The sequence below is a fragment of the Hordeum vulgare genome, chromosome 1H (genome assembly GCF_904849725.1).
Source record: "Hordeum vulgare subsp. vulgare chromosome 1H, MorexV3_pseudomolecules_assembly, whole genome shotgun sequence".
Taxonomy (NCBI): Eukaryota; Viridiplantae; Streptophyta; class Magnoliopsida; order Poales; family Poaceae; genus Hordeum; species Hordeum vulgare.
This window is the reverse complement of record NC_058518.1, coordinates 2,014,916-2,037,923: the sequence shown is the minus strand read 5'-3', so window position 1 is coordinate 2,037,923 and position 23,008 is coordinate 2,014,916.

The following is a 23,008-nucleotide window of genomic DNA, read 5'->3' as shown; positions in this document are numbered from 1 at the left end:
GTCTTTGCTGATTTCTTATATGCATGATTTGATATCCTTGTAAGTCTCTCCGAGTCTTGGGTTTTGTTTGGCCAACTAGATCTATGATTCTTGCAATGGGAGAAGTGCTTGGTTTTGGGTTCTTACCGTTTGGTGACCTTTCCCAGTGACAGTAGGGGCAGCAAGGCACCCATCGTGTAGTTGCCATCAAGGGTAACAAGGTGGGCTTTGTCGTAGATATGAGATTGTCCATCTACATCATGTCATCTTGCTTAAGGCGTTACTCTGTTCTTTTGGACTTAATACACTAGATGCATGCTGGATAGTGGTCGACGTGTGGAGTAATAGTAGTAGATGCAGAAAGTATCGGTCTACTTGTTTTGTACATGATGCCTATGGATATAATAATTGCCATAGATGACGTCACGACTTTGCGCGGTTCTATCAATTGCTCGACAGTAATTTGTTCACCCACCGTCTACTTGCTTTCATGAGAGAAGCCAGTAGTAAACACTACGCCCCCGGGTCTATTCCCACCTATCATTTCCACTTTCGCTTTTACTTTGCTTTGTTACTTTGTTGCTTTCAGTTCTCACTTGGCGAACAATCTATAAGGGATTGACAACCCCTTCATAGCATTGGGAGCAAGCTTTTTGTGTTTGTGCAGACACTTGTGATACTCCTTCACTGGATCGATACATTGGCTCTCAAAACTGAGAGAAATACTTACCACCGCTGCGATACATCACCCTTTCCACTTCGAGGGAACACCAACGCAAGGCTCCAAGGCCACGGGGGAAATCCTTTGCATATTTGCCTAGGAAGTCCCTTAAGTCGTAGCCGTAGCACAAGGATTCCTGGTGCCGTTGCTGAGGAGTATCAAGACAAGAACAGTCTCCCGTCAGCACGTGTTTCTGGCGCCGTTGGAAGGTCTTTTGTTGCAGTAGAAGACGCCCACCATCGCTACTGCTAAAATTTGTGCTTTATTCTACAAATTCCTGCTTTCACATATTTATTCCTCCTCTACGTATTTGTGCTATAGTTGTGCATGCTCTATACAGTAGTTTCATCATATCATATTAAACGTACATTATTCTCATCATATCATACACATGCAGTAGTCTCGTCATACCATCATCATCATCATCACCATTATCCAACAAAAATATCATCACATCTCAAAAATAGAAATACATAAGTTATGGCACACCCAAAAGTTTCATCATACCTATCTAAAGCATGATGTAGAAGAGAAGAGATATGAGTATGAGCAAGAGCGCGACTATGTAGTAGTTCTTGAGGAACCAGTTTCGCTCCCTCTATTATTGTAGCATCCCCCAAGTAACTCTTTTCTGCTTCGGCTCTACTGTCGAACCCTCTGTGGCTAGCGCCCGGGTACCTCTCCACCTGGGCTCGAGCGTCTGGCGAGTGGTCTGTCAGGACCGTGATCCTAGGCCACTAGATTCTGCCTTGTAACACATCGCATCACTTTGCGGTCTCACGCACGGTTATTCCCACAGATGCCACCTTTCCTTGGCCGGGACCATTTGTGTCTTTTGACTCACGTATACATTTGTCGCCAGCAATCCAATGTCAAAGAACCTGGATCGACATAACTAGTCATAAACCCAAGTGGCAGTACCGTACAGGGACATGCATACATGACCCAGCAAGCAGGTGTCGGTCATCAGCGAGTGTAGACGAGTCGTAGCAAGATACCAGGACTCCATTACATCGCGTGACATTTCTCTGTAGGGACATACACAACAGCTAAGAAGGACACATGCCGGTCAACCTAACTGTTCGGAGCAGTAGCAAGCTACCATGGCTTAGCAGAAACACAAAGGGGCATTTGCGTGTAAGGAGTGCTAATAAAGGCACATGACTAGGTGGTCGAACCCCATACATATCAAGTACATCACACGTACGCATGACATACCCGATATGCATAGATACAACGATGTCATCACAACATAACCATAAACATACGACCTTTATTTAGAAGGCTCGGAAGAGCCTTGCACATAATATCATACAGATAAGGGTCTCAAGACCCATCATCAAAAGTCATTCAAACAAGTTTTACAAACCAGCGAAAGCGTAAAGCTGTCTGAGTACAGACAAATGGAAAGTTAAAAGGCACATGGCCTGAATATCTACAGACCCAACCTAGGGCCAGATCGTAGCTGGGACACCAGCTACTCGTCGTCGTCAACGACTATGCAGAACCCTCCATTAGGGTCATTAACATCCTCTGCAACAATTTATTAAGAAAACGTGAATACCAAGGTACTCAGCAAGTCTTTAGAACAAATCTATCTACTCATGCACATGTATCAATAAGGGGTTGTGAGGTTTCATGGAGAAGGCCAGCTTTGACTCTTGGCTAGCCTAGACTACAATTTTAAATAATTTTAAACAACTATGATATCTCGTACACAAGTCCACTAACTCCACAACAATACACCATCATGAAATGTGATTTTGATCTGAATGTTTTACACATGGATGATTCATATACAAATTTCCTGGATTTTTCTAATTGTTCAGAATTATAAGAGACAGGTAAGTATGATTACACTACAGATCTTCACAGACGGTTCTGTTTTTGACAGTTTGTGTTTCACATGCATAGTTTGATTGTTTTAGTGTTCCTATAGCTTATATTTAGTGATAGAAATTATGGGAATAGTATAATATAGTGGGTATCATGTGGGAAAAATTATGAATCTTGTCTTGATAGTACCTAAGTGAATGATCAGTATTTATTATACTAACCCATCTCACGAAGTTCCGTTAAGTGTTGTGTGACTGAAGTTTTCAAGTTTTGGGTGAGACACCGATATGAGCAGAATAATGAGTGACAAGAACCTAAGCTTGGGTATTCCCAAGGCACCCCAAGGTAATATCCAAGGAAGACTCAAGTGCCTAAGCTTGGGGATGCCCCGGAAGGCATCGCCTCTTTCGTCTTCAACATTATTAGTATATCTTACTTGGAGCTATATTTTTATCCATCACATAATATGAGTTTTTCATGGAACGTTATTTTATTTTATTGTTCTTTTTTAGGTGTTATTTATAATCTTGTTTTTCAATAAAAATTTCCAAGAATTGCATTAGGGTGCTTGCATTGCATGCTTTGATTGGTCCTGTGTAAAAACAGAAACTGGTGTTGTAGTGTTTGAATTTTCATATTTTACTGGAACGTGGAAAGTTTCTCAAACTTTTACACTGTGTTTTAAAATAAATATTATAGAGTGTACTTAATTTTCATAATTGTTTGAGTTACATAAGTATACTGTTTTCATAAATTGCTACATACTCTTCTGTTTGGATAGATTGCTGTCGTAGTTTTGGTATCTACTTATCCAATAGTTTCCATAGCCTATATTGGTAGATATAAATTGTGGAAATGATAATAAACAGTAGATGGTATTTGGAAATTATTATGCAACTTGTATTGGAAGTACATAAGAGTTGATTTATTATTATGTGCACTAACCTATCTCACGAGTTCTTTTCAAGTTTTGTGTGGATGAAGTTTTTGAGAATAGGTGAAACCGGGATTCGATATGATTGAACAAGATACAAAACCTCATGCTTGGGGATGCCCAAGGCACCCCAAGTAGATATTTCAAGTACTCTGAAGCATCTAAGCTTGGGGATTCTACGCATCCCACCTCTCTTCGTCAACTATCGGTTAGCCTATGTTGAGACTAAATTTTTATTCATTCACATGATGCGTCCTCTTCTTGGAGTGCTATTTTTCTTTTGCTTGCTGTTTAAATAAAATACTCATATCTGAAAATCTTTATTAAGAGAGAGATTGACTACTCATTGTTTGACTACTTAATTGTTTGACTACTTAATTGTTTGACTACTCATTGATCTCCACTTATATGTTTTGGAGTAGTTTTGTCATTTACTTTCGTGCTTCACTTATATCCTATGAGTTAATGGTTGAATGAAATGAATATCATAAATCTGAAAGTATATATGATTTATATGCTTATACCATTGGTAGTAATGACTTTACATGTAAGAAATGTAGGTGGTCAAATTTATTAAAAGATAACAAACACCGCATTGGTCACTTGAACAATTCATGAAAGAATATGAAGGAAGAGGGATTCCACATATAAATATACTATCTTGGACATCTTCTATGATTGTGAGCCCCATTAATTATTTTCAAACTTGAGCAAATTAGTTGAAGTTGGACAAGGAAGATAACTTAATGAGTTATGTTTGGGTATATTTGCATAGAAGTTATATTGTTATGGATCCTCCAACATGTGGTGTTTGTTTAGAAACTTTTGCTAGCCAACACTTCGTACTAAGTGGAGATACTACTTGTGCATACGAACACCCTTAAACCCAAATTTGTTCCATATGAGTCCATCATACCTACCTATATGCGGTATTTACCTGCCGTTACATGTAAATTTGCATGTGCGCAACTATATACCTTCAAATAATATTCTGTGGAATGTTGATTCATTTCTGTCCCGACAAATTTCAGGCGCTCAATATATCCTCTTTTTAGAAAAGGTCATGCCAAATTTTTTGCATGAGTTGTGCTAGAAAGTAGGAAATATTGAGTGTCCGTGATGTGGCAAAACATAGGCCATTCACTGATTTTGGTTACAATTTTCACATTCTCATTATCATTTTCCACTAGGATGAGTAATGATTATAGGGTTGAATTTCAGTCTGTCAAAGCTCCTTGTGATGGAGGAATACCGACTATTGCCGTTGTGGTCGTTTCGTCTTCTTTTCTTCTTGCGGTATATACCTCAGTATATATAGGTGGTAGAGGGGGGGTGCCCCAAGGGGGTCGGCCGAGCCAAGGGGGGGAGTCCTCCCCTTCCAAACCGAATCCAACTAGGTTTGGAAGGAGGAGTCCTTCCCCTTTTTCCCACCTCCCCTTTTTTTTATTTTCTCTTTGATTTTCTTCCTATGGCGCAAAGGGCCTTCTTGGGCTGTCCCACCATCCCACTAAGGGCTGGTGCGCCACCCCCAAGGCCTATGGGCTTCCCCGGTGTGGGTTGCCCTCCCGGTGAACACCCGGAACCCATTCGTCATTCCCGGTACATTCCCGGTAACTCCGAAAACCTTCCGGTAATCAAATGAGGTCATCCTATATATCAATCTTCGTTTCCGGACCATTCCGGAAACCATCGTGACGTCCGTGATCTCATCCGGGACTCCGAACAACATTCGGTAACCAACCATATAACTCAAATATGCATAAAACCACGTCGAACCTTAAGTGTGCAGACCCTGCGGGTTCGAGAACTATGTAGACATGACCTGAGTGACTCCTCGGTCAATATCCAATAGCGGGACCTGGATACCCATATTGGATCCTACATATTCTACGAAGATCTTATCGTTTGAACCTCAGTGCCAAGGATTCATATAATCCCGTATGTCATTCCCTTCGTCCTTCGGTATGTTACTTGCCCGAGATTCGATGGTCAGTATCCGCATACCTATTTCAATCTCGTTTGCCGGCAAGTCGCTTTACTCGTTCCGTAATACAAGATCCCGCAACTTACACTAAGTCACATTGCTTGCAAGGCTTGTGTGTGATGTTGTATTACCGAGTGGGCCCCGAGATACCTCTCCGTCACACGGAGTGACAACTCCCAGTCTCGATCCATACTAACTCAACGAACACCTTCGGAGATACCTGTAGAGCATCTTTATAGTCACCCAGTTACATTGCGACGTTTGATACACACAAAGTATTCCTCCGGTGTCAGTGAATTATATGATCTCATAGTCATAGGAACAAATACTTGACACGCAGAAAACAGTAGCAACAAAATGACACGATCAATACGCTACGTCTATTAGTTTGGGTCTAGTCCATCACGTGATTCTCCTAATGACGTGATCCAGTGATCAAGCAACAACACCTTGTTCATAATCAGAAGACCCTGACTATCTTTGATCAACTGGCTAGCCAACTAGAGGCTTGCTAGGGACAGTGTTTTGTCTATGTATCCACACATGTATATAAGTCTTCATTCAATACAATTATAGCATGGATAATAAATGATTATCATGAACAAAGAAATATAATAATACTAATTTATTATTGCCTCTAGGGCATATTTCCAACAGTCTCCCACTTGCACTAGAGTCAATAATCTAGTTCATATCACCATGTGATTCCAACGAATCCAACACCCATATAGTTATGGGGTCTGATCACGTCTTGGTCGTGAGAGAGGTTTTAGTCAACGGTTCTGAAACTTTCAGATCCGTGTGTTCTTTATAAATCTTTAGGTCATCTTATAGATGCTGCTACTATGCGCTATTCGGAAATACTCCAAATATCTACTCTACTATACGAATCCGTTTCACTACTCATAGTTATTCGGATTAGTGTCAAAGCTTGCATCGACGCAACCCTTTACGACGAACTCTTTAACCACCTCCATAATCGAGAAAAATTCCTTAGTACATCAGTTACTATAGATAAATTTTGACCGTTGCTAGTGATTCAATCATGGATCACTCTCTGTACCTCTCAACAGACTTTGAGTCAAGGCACACATCAGGTGCGGTACCCAGCATGGCATACTTCAGATTCTACGGCCAAGGCATAGAAGACGACCTTCGTCTATTCTCTTTATTCTGCCGGGGTCGGGTTTTGAGTCTTACTCAAATTCACACCTTACAACGCAACCAAGAACTCCTTGTTTGCTGATCTATTTTGAACACCTTCAAAAACTTGTCAAGGCATGCATCTTGTTGAAACTTCTATTAAGCGCTTTCGATCTATCTCCATAGATCTTTGATGCTCAACGTTCAAGTAGCGCAATCCAGGTATTCCTTTGAGAAACTCCTTTCAAACAACCTTGTATGCTTTACAGAAATTCTACATTACTTCTGATCCACAATATGTCAACCACATATTCTTATCAGAAATTCTATAGTGCTCCCACTCACTTCTTTGGAAATACAAGTTTCTCATAAACCTTGTACAAACCCAAAATCTTTGATCACCTCATCAAAGTGTATATTCCAACTCCGAGATGCTTGCACCAGTCCATTGAAGGATCGCTGGAACTTGCATACTTGTTAATATCTTTAGGATCGACAAAACCTTCTGGTTGTATCCCATACAATGTTTGCTCAAGGAAACCGCCGAGGAAACAATGTTTTGACATCCTATGTGCAATATTTCATAAATAATGCAGCAACTACTAACATAATTATAATAGACTTTCAGCATCGCTACGAGTGAGAAAGTCTCATCATAGTCAACTGTTTGATCTTGTCGGAAACATCTTTGCGACAAGTCGAGCTTTTCTTAATAGTGACTTATCACCATCATCGTCTGTCTTCCTTTCAAAGATCCATCTTTACTCAATAGTCCTATGACCATCAAGTATTTCTTCCAAAGTCTACACTTTGTTTTCATACATGGATCCTCTCTCGGATTTCATGGCTTCCAGCCATTTGTCGGAATCCGGGCCCACCATTGCTTTCTCCATAACTCGTAGGTTCACTGTTTCTCAACAACATGACCTCCAAGACAGGGTTACCGTACCACTCTGCAGTAGTAGGCGACCTTGTCAACCTACGAGGCTTGTAGTAACTTGATCCGATGCTCGATGATCACCATCATCAGCTTTCACTTCAATTGGTGTAGGCGCCACAGGAACAACTTCCTGCGCCCTGCTACACACTGGTTGAAGTGATGGTTCAATAACCTCATCAAGTTCTATCACCCTCCCACTCAATTCTTTCGAGAGAAACCTTTCCTCGAGAAAGGATCCGTTTCTAGAAATAAACACTTTGCTTTCGGATCTGAGATAGGAAATGTACCCAACTGTTTTGGATATCCTGTGAAGATGTATTTATCCGCTTTGGGTTCGAGCTTATCAGACTGAAACTTTTTCACATAAGTGTCGAAGCCCCAAACATTCAAGAAACGACAGTTTAGATTTCTCTAAACCTCAGTCTATACTGTGTCATCTCAACGGAAATACGCGGTGCCCTATTTAAAGTGAATGCGTTTGTCTCTAATGCATAACCCATAAACGATAGTGGTAATTCGATAAGAGATATCATAGCATGCACCATACCAAATAGTGCGTGGCTATGACGTTCAGACACATCGTCACACTATGATGCTCCAGGTGGCATGAACTGCGAAACAATTTCCACATTGTCTTAACTGCGTACCAAAACTCGTAACTCAGATATTCATTTCTACGATCATATGGTAGACAGTTTATCCTCTTGTTACGACGAACTTCACTCCGAAACGGAATTGAACTTTTCAATATTTCAGACTTGTGATTCATTAAGTAAATACTCTTGTATCTACTCAAATCGTCATTGAAGTAAGAACATAATGATATCCACTGCGTGCCTTAGCACCCATTGGACTGCATACATCAAAATGTATCACTTCCAACAAGTTACTATCTTGTTTCATCTCAATGAAAACAAGGCCTTGCTCATGTGGTATGATTTGCATGTCACTAGTGATTCAAAATCAAGTGAGTATAAAGATCCATCAACATGGAGCCTCTTCATGTAATTTATACCAACATGACTCAGGCGGCAGTGCTACAAGTAAGTAGTACTATCATCATTACCTCGTATCTTTTGGCACCAATATCATGAACATGTGTAACACTACGATCGAGATTCAATAAACCATTGGAGGTGATTATTCAAGCAAATAGAGTAACCATTATTCTATTTAAATGAATAATTGTATTGCAATAAACACGATCCAATCATGTTCATGCTTAACGCAAGCACCAAATAACAATTATTTAGGTTTAACACCAATCCCGATGGTAGAGGGAGCGTGCGATGTTTGATCATATCAACCTTGGAAACACTTCCAACACGTATCCTCACCTCGCCTTTAGCTAGTCTCCGTTTATGCCATAGCTTTCATTTCGTGTTACTAATCACTTAGCAACCGAACCGGTATCCAATACCCTCATGCTACTAGGAGTACTAGTAAAGTACACATCAACATCATGTATATCAAATATACTTCTTTCGACTTTTGCCAGCCTTCTTATCTACCAAGTATCTAGAGTTGCTCCGCCTCAGTGACTGTTCCCCTCATTACAGAAGCACTTAGTCTCGGGTTTGGGTTCAATCTTGGGTCTCTTCATTAGTGCAGCAACTGTTTTGCCGTTTCACGAAGTATCCCTTCTAGCCCTTGCCTTTCTTGAAACTTAGTGGTTTTACTAACCATCAACTATTGATGCTCCTTCTTGATTTCTACTTTTGCAGTGTCAAACATCGTGAATCGCTCAAGGATCATTGTATCTATCATTGATATGTTATAGTTCATCACGAAGCTCTCACAGCTTGGTGGCAGTGACTTTGGAGAACCATCACTATCTCATCTCGAAGATTAACTCCCACTTGATTCAAGCGATTGTCGTACTCAGACAATCTGAGCACACGCTCAACGATTGAGCTTTTCTCCTTTACTTTGTGGACAAAGAATCTTGTTGGAGGTCTCATACCTCTTAACAAGGGCACAAGCATGAAATCACAATTTCATCTCTTTAGAACATCACTTATGTTCCGTGACGTTTCAAAACGTCTTCGGCACCTTGCTTCTAAGCCATTAAGTATTTTGCACTGAACTATCGTGTAGTCATCAGAAACGTGTATGTCGGATGTTCACAGCATCCACAGACGACGCTCGAGGTGCAGCACACCGAGTGGTGCATTAAGGACATAAGCCTTCTGTGCAGCAACGAGGACAATCCTTTGCAAAGTTTGCTACTATCAACTTTCAACTAAATTTTCTCTAGGAACATATAAAAATAGTAGAGCTATAGCGCAAGCTACATCGTAATTTGCAAAGACCATTAGACTATGTTCATGACAATTAGTTCAATTAATCATATTACTTAAGAACTCCCACTCAAAAAGTACATCTCTCTAGTCATTTGAGTGGTACATGATCCAAATCCACTATCTCAAGTCCGATCATCACGTGAGTCGAGAATAGTTTCAGTGGTAAGCATCTCTATGCTAATCATATCAACTATACGATTCATGCTCGACCTTTCGGTCTCATGTGTTCCGAGGCCATGTCTGCACATGCTAGGCTCGTCAAGCTTAACCCGAGTGTTCCGCGTGTGCAACTGTTTTGCACCCGTTGTATGTGAACGTTGAGTCTATCACACCCGATCATCACGTGGTGTCTCGAAACGAAGAACTGTCGCAACGGTGCACAGTCGGGGAGAACACAATTTCGTCTTGAAATTTTAGTGAGAGATCACCTCATAATTCTACCGTCGTTCTAAGCAAGATAAGGTGCATAAAGGATTAACATCACATGCAATTCATAAGTGACATGATATGGCCATCATCATGTGCTTCTTGATCTCCATCACCAAAGCACCGGCACGATCTTCTTGTCATCGGCGTCACACCATGATCTCCATCATCATGATCTCCATCAATGTGTCGCCATCGGGGTTGTCATGCTACTCATGTTATTACTACTAAAGCTACGTCCTAGCAATATAGTAAACGCATCTGCAAGCACAAACGTTAGTTTAAAGACAACCCTATGGCTCCTGCCGGTTGCCGTACCATCGACGTGCAAGTCGATATTAACTATTACAACATGATCATCTCATACATCCAATATATCACATCACATCATTGGCGATATCACATCACAAGCATACCCTGCAAAAACAAGTTAGACGTCCTCTAATTGTTGTTGCATGTTTTACGTGGTGACCATGGGTATCTAGTAGGATCGCATCTTACTTACGCAAACACCACAAAGGAGATATATGAATTGCTATTTAACCTCATCCAAGGACCTCCTCAGTCAATTCCGATTCAACTAAAGTTGGAGAAACCGACACCCGCCAATCGTCTTTGAGCAACGGAGTTACTCGTAGCGATGAAACCAGTCTCTCGTAAGCGTATGAGTAATGTCAGTCCGAGCCGCTTCGATCCAACAATACCGCGGAATCAAGAAAAGACTAAGGAGGGCAGCAAAACGCACATCACCGCCCACAAAAACTTTTGTGTTCTACTCGAGAAGACATCTACGCATGAACCTAGCTCATGATGCCACTGTTGGGGAACGTCGCATGGGAAACAAAAAATTTCCTACGCGCACGAAGACCTATCATGGTGATGTCCATCTACGAGAGAGGATATTCGATCTACGTACCCTTGTAGATCGCACAGCAGAAGCGTTAAGAAACGCGGTTGATGTAGTGGAACGTCCTCACGTCCCTCGATCCGCCCCGCGAAATGTCCCGCGATCAGTCCCACGATCTAGTGCCGAACGGACAGCACCTCCGCGTTCAGCACACGTACAGCTCGACGATGATCTCGGCCTTCTTGATCCAGCAAGAGAGACGGAGAGGTAGATGAGTTCTCCGGCAGCGTGACGGCGCTCCGGAGGTTGGTGGTGCTCTAATCTCAGCAGGGCTCCGCCCGAGCTCCACAGAAATGCGATCTAGAGGTAAAACCGTGGAGATATGTGGTCGGGCTGTCGTGGCAAAGTTGTCTCAAATCAGCCCTAAAACCTCCGTATATATAGGTGGGAGAGGGGGGGCCTTGCCTTGGGGCTCAAGGAGCCCCAAGGGGGTCGGCCGAGCCAAGGGGGGGAGTCCTCCCCTTCCAAACCGAATCCGACTAGGTTTGGAAGGAGGAGTCCTTCCCCTTTTTCCCACCTCCCCTTTTTTTCCTTTTCTCTTTGATTTTCTTCCTATGGCGCATAGGGCCTTCTTGGGCTGTCCCACCAGCCCACTAAGGGCTGGTGCGCCACCCCCAAGGCTTATGGGCTTCCCCGGGGTGGGTTGCCCCCCCGGTGAATACCCGGAACCCATTCGTCATTCCCGGTACATTCCCGGTAACTCCGAAAACCTTCTGGTAATCAAATGAGGTCATCCTATATATCAATCTTCGTTTCCGGACCATTCCAGAAACCCTCGTGACGTCCGGGATCTCATCCGGGACTCCGAACAACATTCGGTAACCAACCATATAACTCAAATACGCATAAAACAACGACGAACCTTAAGTGTGCAGTCCCTGCGGGTTCGAGAACTATGTAGACATGACCCGAGTGACTCCTCGGTCAATATCCAATATCGGGACCTGGATGCCCATATTGGATCCTACATATTCTACGAAGATCTTACCGTTTGAACCTCAGTGCCAAGGATTCATAGAATCCCGTATGTCATTCCCTTCGTCCTTCGGTATGTTACTTTCCCGAGATTCGATCGTCAGTATCCGCATACCTATTTCAATCTCGTTTACCGGCAAGTCTCTTTACTCGTTCCGTAATACAAGATCCCGCAACTTATACTAAGTCACATTGCTTGCAAGGCTTGTGTGTGATGTTGTATTACCGAGTGGGCCCCGAGATACCTCTCCGTCACACGGAGTGACAAATCCCAGTCTCGATCCATGCTAACTCAACGAACACCTTCGGAGATACCTATAGAGCATCTTTATAGTCACCCAGTTACGTTGCGACGTTTGATACACACAAAGCATTCCTCCAGTGTCAGTGAGTTATATGATCTCATGGTCATAGGAACAAATACTTGACACGCAGAAAACAATAGCAACAAAATGACACGATCAATATGCTATGTCTATTAGTTTGGGTCTAGTCCATCACGTGATTCTCCTAATGACGTGATCCAGTTATCAAGCAACAACACCTTGTTCATAATCAGAAGACCCTGACTATCTTTGATCAACTGGCTAGCCAACTAGAGGCTTGCTAGGGACAGTGTTTTGTCTATGTATCCACACATGTATATAAGTCTTCATTCAATACAATTATAGCATGGATAATAAACGATTATCATGAACAAAGAAATATAATAATAACTAATTTATTATTGCCTCTAGGGCATATTTCCAACATTGAGGGGGCTTCTACCGGAAAACGTCCGATTAGCCATTGTGAAGCTATGTGCATTCCTCAATGCAATCTCTCAGAAGGTGATCGATCCAGAAATCATACCAAGGCTAAGGAGTGATGTGGTGCAATGTCTTGTCAGTTTCGAGTTGGTGTTCCCACCATCCTTCTTCAATATCATGACGCACGTCCTAGTTCATCTAGTTGACGAGATTGTCATTCTGGGCCCCGTATTTCTACACAATATGTACCCCTTTGAGAGGTTCATGGGAGTCCTAAAGGAATATGTTCGTAACCGCGCTAGGCCAGAAGGAAGCATCTCCATGGGCCATCAAACACAGGATGTCATTGGGTTTTGTGTTGACTTCATTCCTGACCTTAAGAAGATAGGTCTCCCTAAATCGCGGTATGAGGGGAGACTGAATGGAAAAGGCATGCTTGGAGGGGAGACAATAATATGCATGGACGGATATTCTTGGTCTGAAGCACACTGCACAGTTCTACAGAACTCTACCTTGGTGACCCCTTATGTCGATGAACACAAGAACAGTCTGCGCTCCAAACACCCGGAGTAGTGCGACGACTGGATTACATGTGAACACATCAGGACTTTCAGCAGTTGGTTGGAAACACGTCTCAGAGATGAAAACACTGTTTGTGATGAGCTTTACTCGTTGTCCAGGGGACCATCTTCGACTGTTACGATTTGGAAAGGATACGAGATAAATGGGAATACATTTTACATGATCGCCCAAGATCAAAAGAGCACCAACCAAAACAGCGCTGTGCGCTTTGATGCAGCCATCGAGAGGGGAAAGGACACATATTATGGTTACATAGTGGACATATGGGAACTTGACTACGGAGTAGATTTTAAGGTCCCTTTGTTTAAGTGCAAATGGGTCAATCTGTCAGGAGGCGGGGTACAGGTAGACCCACAGTACGGAATGACAACAGTGGATTTGAACAATCTTGGTTACACTGGCGAACCCTTCGTCCTAGCCAATGATGTGGCACATGTTATCTATGTGAAGGACATGTCTACCAAACCGAGAAAAAGAAAAAACAAGGAAGCGAATACATCATACGATGAGCCAAAGCGCCACATAGTTCTTTCAGGAAAAAGGGACATTGTGGGAGTTGAGGGCAAGACAGACATGTCCGAAGATTATGAAAAGTTTCATGATTTTCCTCCCTTCAAAGTCAAGGCTAACCCAAGCATCCTGATAAATGATGAAGATTATCCATGGTTACGGCGCAATAAGGAAAGGACACAAGCGAAGAAAAAGTGAAGACTTTCTCCACAACTATTATGATGATACCATGCCAACTTTCAACCTTTTTGTAGTTCATTTGAAATGCATGTTGTAACAGACAAGTTTCCGTATGAATATGCATGTTTTAACAGACAAGTTTCCATATAAAATGCCTTTGTAACAACCTTAGAACTGGTACTAAAGGAATCAACTAAAAATGTTTTACAAACCTCTAGTATTATTGAAACTAAAATTATATAGAATTTTGTTACGAACTTTAATAGCAAAAAGAATTATCATAAAAGAAAATAAATAAGTAATTATAATTTTGTTCAAAACATTAAAAGCAAAAAGAATTATCATAAAATAAAATAAATAAGTAATGAGAATTTTGTTACAAACTTTAATAGCAAAAAGAATTATCGTAAAAGAAAATAAATAAGTAATTAGAAACCACTCCGAGCCCCTCTCGGCTAGCGAGGTGGGACTAAACATAGCACCGCACCGCGCCAGCACACGCCCTTTGGTCCCGGTTTGTATTTATTTGTTAAAAAATGGACTAAAAAGAATGAATTAAAAAGAATCAAATAAAACATTAATAAAAATAATGAACTAAAAAACAAAAAAATATCAACTAAAAAAAGTTTCATAAAATAAAAAAAAATTGCAACAAAATAGATGCGCTTATAGAGAAAATTCAACCTAAACACCCTTCGATTTTTAGGTTGAATTTTCTTTATAAGACACTTCGAATAAGCAGTCGTAGAGGGTTTATAAACCATTAATAAGGCGCATCGCTTGGCGAGGTGGGACTAAACTTCTTCGGAACTGCCACGAACACACCTTTCGTCCCGGTTGGTGGCACCAACCGGGACTAAAGGGGTGCATTGGTCCCGGTTTGTGCAAGCAACCGAGACCAAAGGTCTCTGTTTTCCGCCCTTTGAGCTGGTGAAAAGAGGCCGTTGGTCCCGGTTGGTGCCACTAACCGGGACCAAAGGTCTCTGTTTCCCGCCCTTTGGGCTGCTGAAAAGAGGCCTTTGGTCCCGGTTGGTGCCATGAACGGGGACCAGTGCCTTTGCTATATAAGGCAACACTTTGGAAATTTTCAGATTTCACGGTGCCGCGAGCTCATCCACGCCCGACGATGCCGCGAGCTCATCCACGGCGCCGCCAGGCTGCCCCGTCGCCGTCGCCCGTCGCCCTTCGACCCCCGAGCCCACGCTGTCGCCCGTCACCCTCGCCCTCCCCCCCGCCCCCCGCTGCCGTCGCCGTCGCCCTCCACCGCCCCCTGAGCCGTCGCCCGTCACCGTCGCCCTCGCCGGCCTCCGCCCCCCGCCGCCATCGCCGTCGCCATCACCGCCCACGCCGTCGCCCCGGCCGCCCCCGATGTGAGCCGCCGCCGCCACGACTCTGTTTTTTTATTGTTTTTAATTTTTGATTTTTTTGATGATATTATTGTTGAATATGCATGTTTGTATGTTCATATATATGCAAAGATCGAATATGTAAAAAATTTATGATTTTTTTCTGTTCATAGAATTTTTATGATTTTTATGTCAAATTTATATGCAAAGAACGAAAACCGTGAGTACTTTTCTAGCCATTGAGATTGAGTAATCACCTCTCTTATATAGATTGAGATTGGGCATTTTTCAGAATCTCAAATGATGTATCCATGTGGGTGTCAAATCATACCAACTATTACATGAGCCAAACCAAGTTTAGATTATTTGACTAGCAAGATGTTAATGCTATCATTTTGCGCACTAAAATTATCGTAATGCACAATGCAATGGTGGTATCCATATGAGTTTCAAATCATACAAACAATTACAGGAGCCAAATGAAAATTCACATCATTTGACAAGCAAGATTTAGTGTCATTTTTTCGCTCTAAAATTATCATAAGAACATACAATTCTCTTTGCATGTTTCTGATTGTTTATTACCCGAACAGGTACGACTTAACATGTTTCTTTAAATCTTTAAAATCAACTGGTTAGTGCTAAGTAATCATTCACGGTCATATGTTTCACTGTATAACTAGTGGATGTTGCTCAGTGCAGATTAGCTTAGGGGATGTAAGTGCGGATTATAACAATATATCAAAATCATTCAATTATGCAGGGAAACATATGTTTATACGAATATGTAAGTGAAATATTGCAAAGCATTCATATGGTCAGATTTACATCACAACTTTCACCCCAAACAAAACATGGTTGTTACGCAATGTCAAAGGTAAGTAAAAATTTGTCTACATGTTTCCTGGAGTGTCGCCTCTAGTAAAAAAATGTAGGATTTTTAAAAACGCGTGAATAGGAAAATTTTATAGAATTTTAATGATTTTTTTGTTCATAGTATTTTCTTTGTCAATTTATGTATATGTTCATATTGTGTATGTATAGGAAAATTGTGCAACTATAGACTGTACATTCCTCTAGATAAAGCAAAGCCTGTGGTAATTTGTTATTTATTTTTAGAAGCACACTGATATAAGAAGTAGTTTATTTTTAGCAAGAAAATTAATAGAACCATTTTATTTTTTTAGTTCATTTTACGATGCCTATCCCGCATCCTCGTCGTCGACTCGGCGGAGGACGACACCTGCTTGATCAGAGGGGCCCTGTCCGGGACTGGGCTCCGCTCGGCTGGTGTTGGGAGGTGCTACCTTCCGGGGGGGGCATAGGTTGGTGAGGAGCCAACCCGTTGTTGACCCGATCCTTGTTTGGTGGCGGTCGCATGGGCCAGTGACGGTGCCGAGGCTTCCGGACACCGCGGAGGTGGTACGTCACCGTGTCAGAGAGGAGGACGAGCACGTCCGTCGCTACATGGTTGCGTTGGAGGGCAGGTTCTCCAATACGTGGAAGCTTCTTCAGGGATCTCACTGGAGCTATGATCCTGTGATGGTTCCTTCTCTTTGGGTGTCCACCGCCCGTGACGATACCCGTCGGGAACTACGGTTGTAGCTGTATTAGTGATGCTATATGTATGACAAGAGATGATGTAGTTTTTCTTATAATTGAATGCATGCTAATTTGAATACTACTTTATTTTACGATTTGGTTTTGCTTATTGAATGCTCAAATTGGAAAAGTACTCCTACTTTGAATGCTAAAATTGGAGAGCACTATGCAGAAAAGTCCTACCTAATACTGGTGATCATGTTGCTGTAAATGTTGTATGACAATGTTGTAAAGGGTAGCAATTGGTCTCTTCAGCTGCTTTTCAGAGATTGAGTTCTTCACGATTAAGAAACTTCCAATGCAGTTTGTGAACGAACAACTTAAGAAAAGTTTTCAAAATTGTTCCTACAAACGGTTCCTTTGAATTGTTTGGTTGTCATGAGTATTTTGAGTACTCGTTGAGGAAAAATGGACTCTGTATGGGGCAGATATCTCTGTATTAGTTCACACTAATCAAAATTGAGTCAGAACCGAGTTTATATAGCAGTTCTTGTCTTGTTCGATCCGTATTTTTCTGTTCTTTTTCCATAAAAAATCCATATGAGATGCAGTTAGGTCTACGGATATGTCAGAGACCGTATTTCCTATGATGCACTAGGGTTCAAGCTGGGACATGGTGTATGTTCTCTGAGTGTGCTCCTCGAGTGTTCATTAAGAAAGTTCCTGTGAAGTTTGTGAACAAACTCCTTAAGAAACATGTTCCATAAGTTTCCTATGAAAGTTTCATCTGAATTGTGTCTTCTTCATGAGTGTTTCGGGTAATTGTTGAGGGAGAACTGACTCGTACGCATCAGATATCTCTATATTAGTTTATACTGCTCAAAACTGATCCAGAACCAAGTTTATAGAGCAGTTCTTGTCTTGTTGGATACGATTTTCCCTCTCATTTTCCCCTAAAAATCGTAATATGACATCAATTAGGTCTACGGATACGCGAGAGACCATAGTCTGAAGATGTACTGGGGCACAAGCTGGGACTTGGTGTATGTTGTGTCAACGAGTTTGTCTAGCATTCATTAAGAAAGTTCCAATGTAGTTTGTGAACGAACACCTTAAGAAAAGTATTCAAAATTGTTCCTACAAATGGTTCCTTTGAATTGTTTGGTTGTCATTAGTATTTCGAGTACTCGTTGAGGAAAAATGGACTCTGTATGGGGCATATATCTCTGTATTAGTTCATACTACTCAAAATTGATTCAGAACCGAGTTCATAGAGCAGTTCTTGTCTTGTTTGATTCATATTTTTCTGTTCTTTTTCCATCAATTACGCATATGTGATGCAATTAGTTCTACGGATAAGTGAGATACCGTATTTCCTATGATGCACTAGGGTTCAAGCTGAGACATGGTGTATGTTCTCTGAGTGTGCTCCTCAAGTGTTCATTAAGAAAGTTCCTGTGAAGTTTGTGAACGAACTCCTTAAGAAACATGTTCCATAAGTTTCCTGTGAAATTTTCATGTGAATTGTGTGTTATTCATGAGCGTTTTGGGTAATTGTTGAGGGAGAACTGACTCGTATGCATCATATATCTCTATATTAGTTTATACTGCTCACGACTGATCCAGAACCAAGTTTATAGAGTAGTTCTTGTCTTGTTGGATCAGATTTCCCCTCTCATTTTCCCCTAAAAATCACAATATGACATCAATTAGGTCTAGGGATACGCGAGAGACCATAGTGTGAAGATGTACTGGGGCACAAGCTGGGACTTGGTGTATGTTCTCTGAACGCGTTCGTCTAGCATTCATTAAGAAAGTTCCAATGCAGTTTGTGAACAAACACCTTAAGAAAATTTTCCAAATTGTTCCTACAAACGGTTCCTTTGAATTGTTTGGTTGTCATGAGTATTTCAAGTACTCGTTGAGGAAAAATGGACTCTGTATGGGGCAGATATCTCTGTATTAGTTAACACTACTCAAAATTGATTCAGAACCGAGTGTATATAGTAGTTCTTGTCTTGTTCGGTCCGTATTTTTCTGTTCTTTTTCCATAAAATATCCATATGATATGCAATTAGGTCTACAGATAAGTGATAGACCGTATTTCCTATGATGCACTAGGGTTCAAGCTGGGACATGCTGTATGTTCTCTGAGTGTGCTCCTCGAGTGTTCATTAAGAAAGTTCCTGTGAAGTTTGTGAACGAACTCCTTAAGAAACATCTTCCATAAGTTTCCTATGAAAGTTTCATGTGAATTATGTGTTCTTCATGAGCCTTTCGGGTAATTGTTGAGGGAGAACTGACTCGTATGCATCAGATATCTCTATATTAGTTTATACTGCTCAAAACTAATCCATAACCAAGTTTATAGAGCAGTTCTTGTCTTGTTGGATCCGATTTTCCCTCTCATTTTCCCTAAAAATCGCAATATGACATCAATTAGGTCTAGGGATACGCGAGAGACGATAGTCTGAAGATGTACTGGGGCACCAGCTGGGACTTGGTGTATGTTCTGTCAATGAGTTCATCTAGCATTCATTAAGAAAGTTCCAATGCAGTTTGTGAACGAACAACTTAAGAAAAGTTTTCAAAATTGTTCCTACAAACGGTTCCTTTGAATTGTTTGGTTGTCATGAGTATTTCGAGTACTCGTTGAGGAAAAATGGACTCTGTATGGGGAAGATATCTCTGTATTAGTTCACACTACTCAAAATTGATTCAGAACCGAGTTTAAAGAGAAGTTCTTGTCTTGTGCGATCCGTACTTTTCTGTTCTTTTTTCCATCAGATATCCATATGAGATGCAATTAGGTCTATGGATAAGTTAGAGACCGTATTTCCTATGATGCACTAGTGTTCAAGATGGGACATCGTGTATGTTCTCTTGAGTGTGCTCCTCGAGTGTTCATTAAGAAAGTTCCTGTGAAGTTTGTGAACGAACTCCTTAAGAAACATGTTCCATAAGTTTCCTATGAAAGGTTCATGTGAATTGTGTGTTCCTCATGAGCGTTTCGGGTAATTGTTGAGGGAGAACTGACTCGTATGCATCAGATATCTCTATATTAGTTTATACTGCTCAAAACTGATCCAGAACCAAGTTTATAGAGTAGTTCTTGTCTTGTTGGATCCTATATTCCCTCTCATTTTCCCCTAAAAATCGCAATATGACTTCCATTAGGTCTAGGTATACGCGAGAGACCATAGTCTGAAGATGTCCTAGGGCACAAGGTGGGACTTGGTGTATGTTCTCTGAACGCATTTGTCTAGCATTCATTAAGAAAGTTGCAATGCAGTTTGTGAACGAACACCTTAAGAAAAGTTTTCAAAATTGTTCCTACAAACGGTTCCTTTGAATTGTTTGGTTGTCATGAGTATTTCGAGTACTCGTTCAGGAAAACTGGACTCTGTAAGGGGCAGATATCTCTGTATTAGTTCACACTACTCAAAACTGATTCAAAACCGAGTTTATAGAGCAGTTCTTGTCTTGTTCGATCCGTATTTTTCTGTTCTTTTTCCATCAAATATCCATATGAGATGCAATTAGGTCTACGGATAAGTGATAGACCATATTTCCTATGATGCACTAGGGTTCAAGCTGGGACATGGTGTATGTTCTCTGAGTGTGCTCCTCGAGTGTTCATTAAGAAAGTTCGTGTGAAGTTAGTGAACGAACTCCTTAAGAAACATGTTCCATAAGTTTCCTATGAAAGTTTCATGTGAATTGTGTGTTCTTCATGAGCGTTTCGGGTAATTGTTGAGGGAGAACTGACTCGTATGCATCAGATATCTCTATATTAGTTTATACTGCTCAAAACTGATCCAGAACCAAGTTTATAGAGCAGTTCTTGTCTTGTTGGATCCGATTTTCCCTCTCATTTCCCCTAAAAATCGCAATATGACATCAATTAGGTCAACGGATACGCGAGAGACCATAGTGTGAAGATGTACTGTGGCACAAGCTGGGACTTGGTGTATGTTCTGTCAACGAGTTTGTCTAGCATTCATTAAGAATGTTCCAATGTAGATTGTGAATGAACACCTTAAGAAAAGTATTCAAAATTGTTCCTACAAATGGTTCCTTTGAATTGTTTGGTTGTCATTAGTATTTCGAGTACTCGTTGAGGAAAAATGGACTTTGTATGGGGCAGATATCTCTGTATTAGTTCATACTACTCAAAATTGATTCAGAACCGAGTTTATAGAGCAGTTCTTGTCTTGTTTGATCTGTATTTTTCTGTTCTTTTTCCATCAATTACCCATATGAGATGCAATTAGTTCTACGGATAAGTGAGAGACCGTATTTCCTATGATGCACTAGGGTTCAAGCTGGGACATGGTGTATGTTCTCTGAGTGTGCTCCTCGAGTGTTCATATAGAAAGTTCCTGTGAAGTTTGTGAACGAACTCCTTAAGAAACACGTTCCATAAGTTTCCTATGAAAGTTTCATGTGAATTGTGTCTTATTCATGAGCGTTTCGGGTAATTGTTGAGGGAGAACTGACTCGTATGCATCAGATATCTCTATATTAGTTTATACTGCTCACGACTGATCGAGAACCAAGTTTATAGAGTAGTTTTTTGTCTTGTTGGATCCGATTTTCCCTCTCATTTCCCCCTAAAAATCACAATATGACATCAATTAGGTCTAGGGATACTCGAGAGACCATAGTCTGAAGATGTACTAGGGCACAAGCTGGGACTTGGTGTATGTTCTCTGAACGCGTTCGTCTGGCATTCATTAAGAAAGTTCGAATGCAGTTTGTGAACAAACACCTTAAGAAAAGTTTTCCAAATTGTTCCTAGAAACGGTTCCTTTGAATTGTTTGGTTGTCATGAGTATTTCGAGTACTCGCTGAGGAAAACTGGACTCTGTAAGGGGCAGATATCTCTGTATTAGTTCACACTACTCAAAACTGATTCAAAACCGAGTGTATATACGAGAGGTTCTTGTCTTGTTCGATCCGTATTTTTCTGATCTTTTTCCATCAAATATCCATATGAGCTGCAATTAGGTCTACGAATAAGTGATAGACCGTATTTCCTATGATGCACTTGGGTTCAAGCTGGGACATGTTGTATGTTCTCTAAGTGTGCTCCTCGAGTGTTCATTAAGAAAGTTCCTGTGAAGTTAGTGAACGAACTCCTTAAGAAACATGTTCCATAAGTTTCCTATGAAAGTTTCATGTGAATTGTGTGTTCTTCATGAGCGCTTCGGGTAATTGTTGGGGGAGAAGTGACTCATATGCATCAGATATCTCTATATTAGTTTATACTGCTCAAAACTGATCCAGAACCATGTTTATAGAGCAGTTCTTGTCTTGTTGGATCCGATTTTCCCTCTCATTTCCCCTAAAAATCGCAATATGACATCAATTAGGTGTTGGGATACGCGAGAGACCATAGTCTGAAGATGTACTTGTGCACAAGCTGGGACTTGGTGTATGTTCTCTGAACGCGTTCGTCTAGCATTCATTAAGAAAGTTCCAATGCAGTTTGTGTAGCGACCCGACAGTTGCTTGATCTTCCTGGCGTCCTTGATCACATGATGCTCCAGAGTCCCGCTGTACTTCTCCAAGGTCTGAGCATAAGACAAGAGAGCGTCCTTGGTCTTGCTTGAGATGATTTCTCCGTCTTCGTTTCTTTGGGGTACGGTGAATAAGTCTGGAGAAATAGGGCAGCCTTTGTATTCTTCCTTGATACGTCCGAGTGCACAATGGATCGCCATGTCCCTTCCGAGAATCCAGTTGGGTGCGATGAACTTGAAATCCATCGGCTCAGTGCGCGGCTGGAATGTCCTTCCGGGAATATGCACCTCGATCCTGTAGCGTGAATCCTCCGGGTAAGACGAAGTTGGCTTCCCTGTGATAGTCGGTAGAGCAATCCTCAAGTCCTTGGTGATCTGCACCAGCTCCTTTCCGAACGGCATAGTGGTGTCGGGCTGGCAAAACTCCGT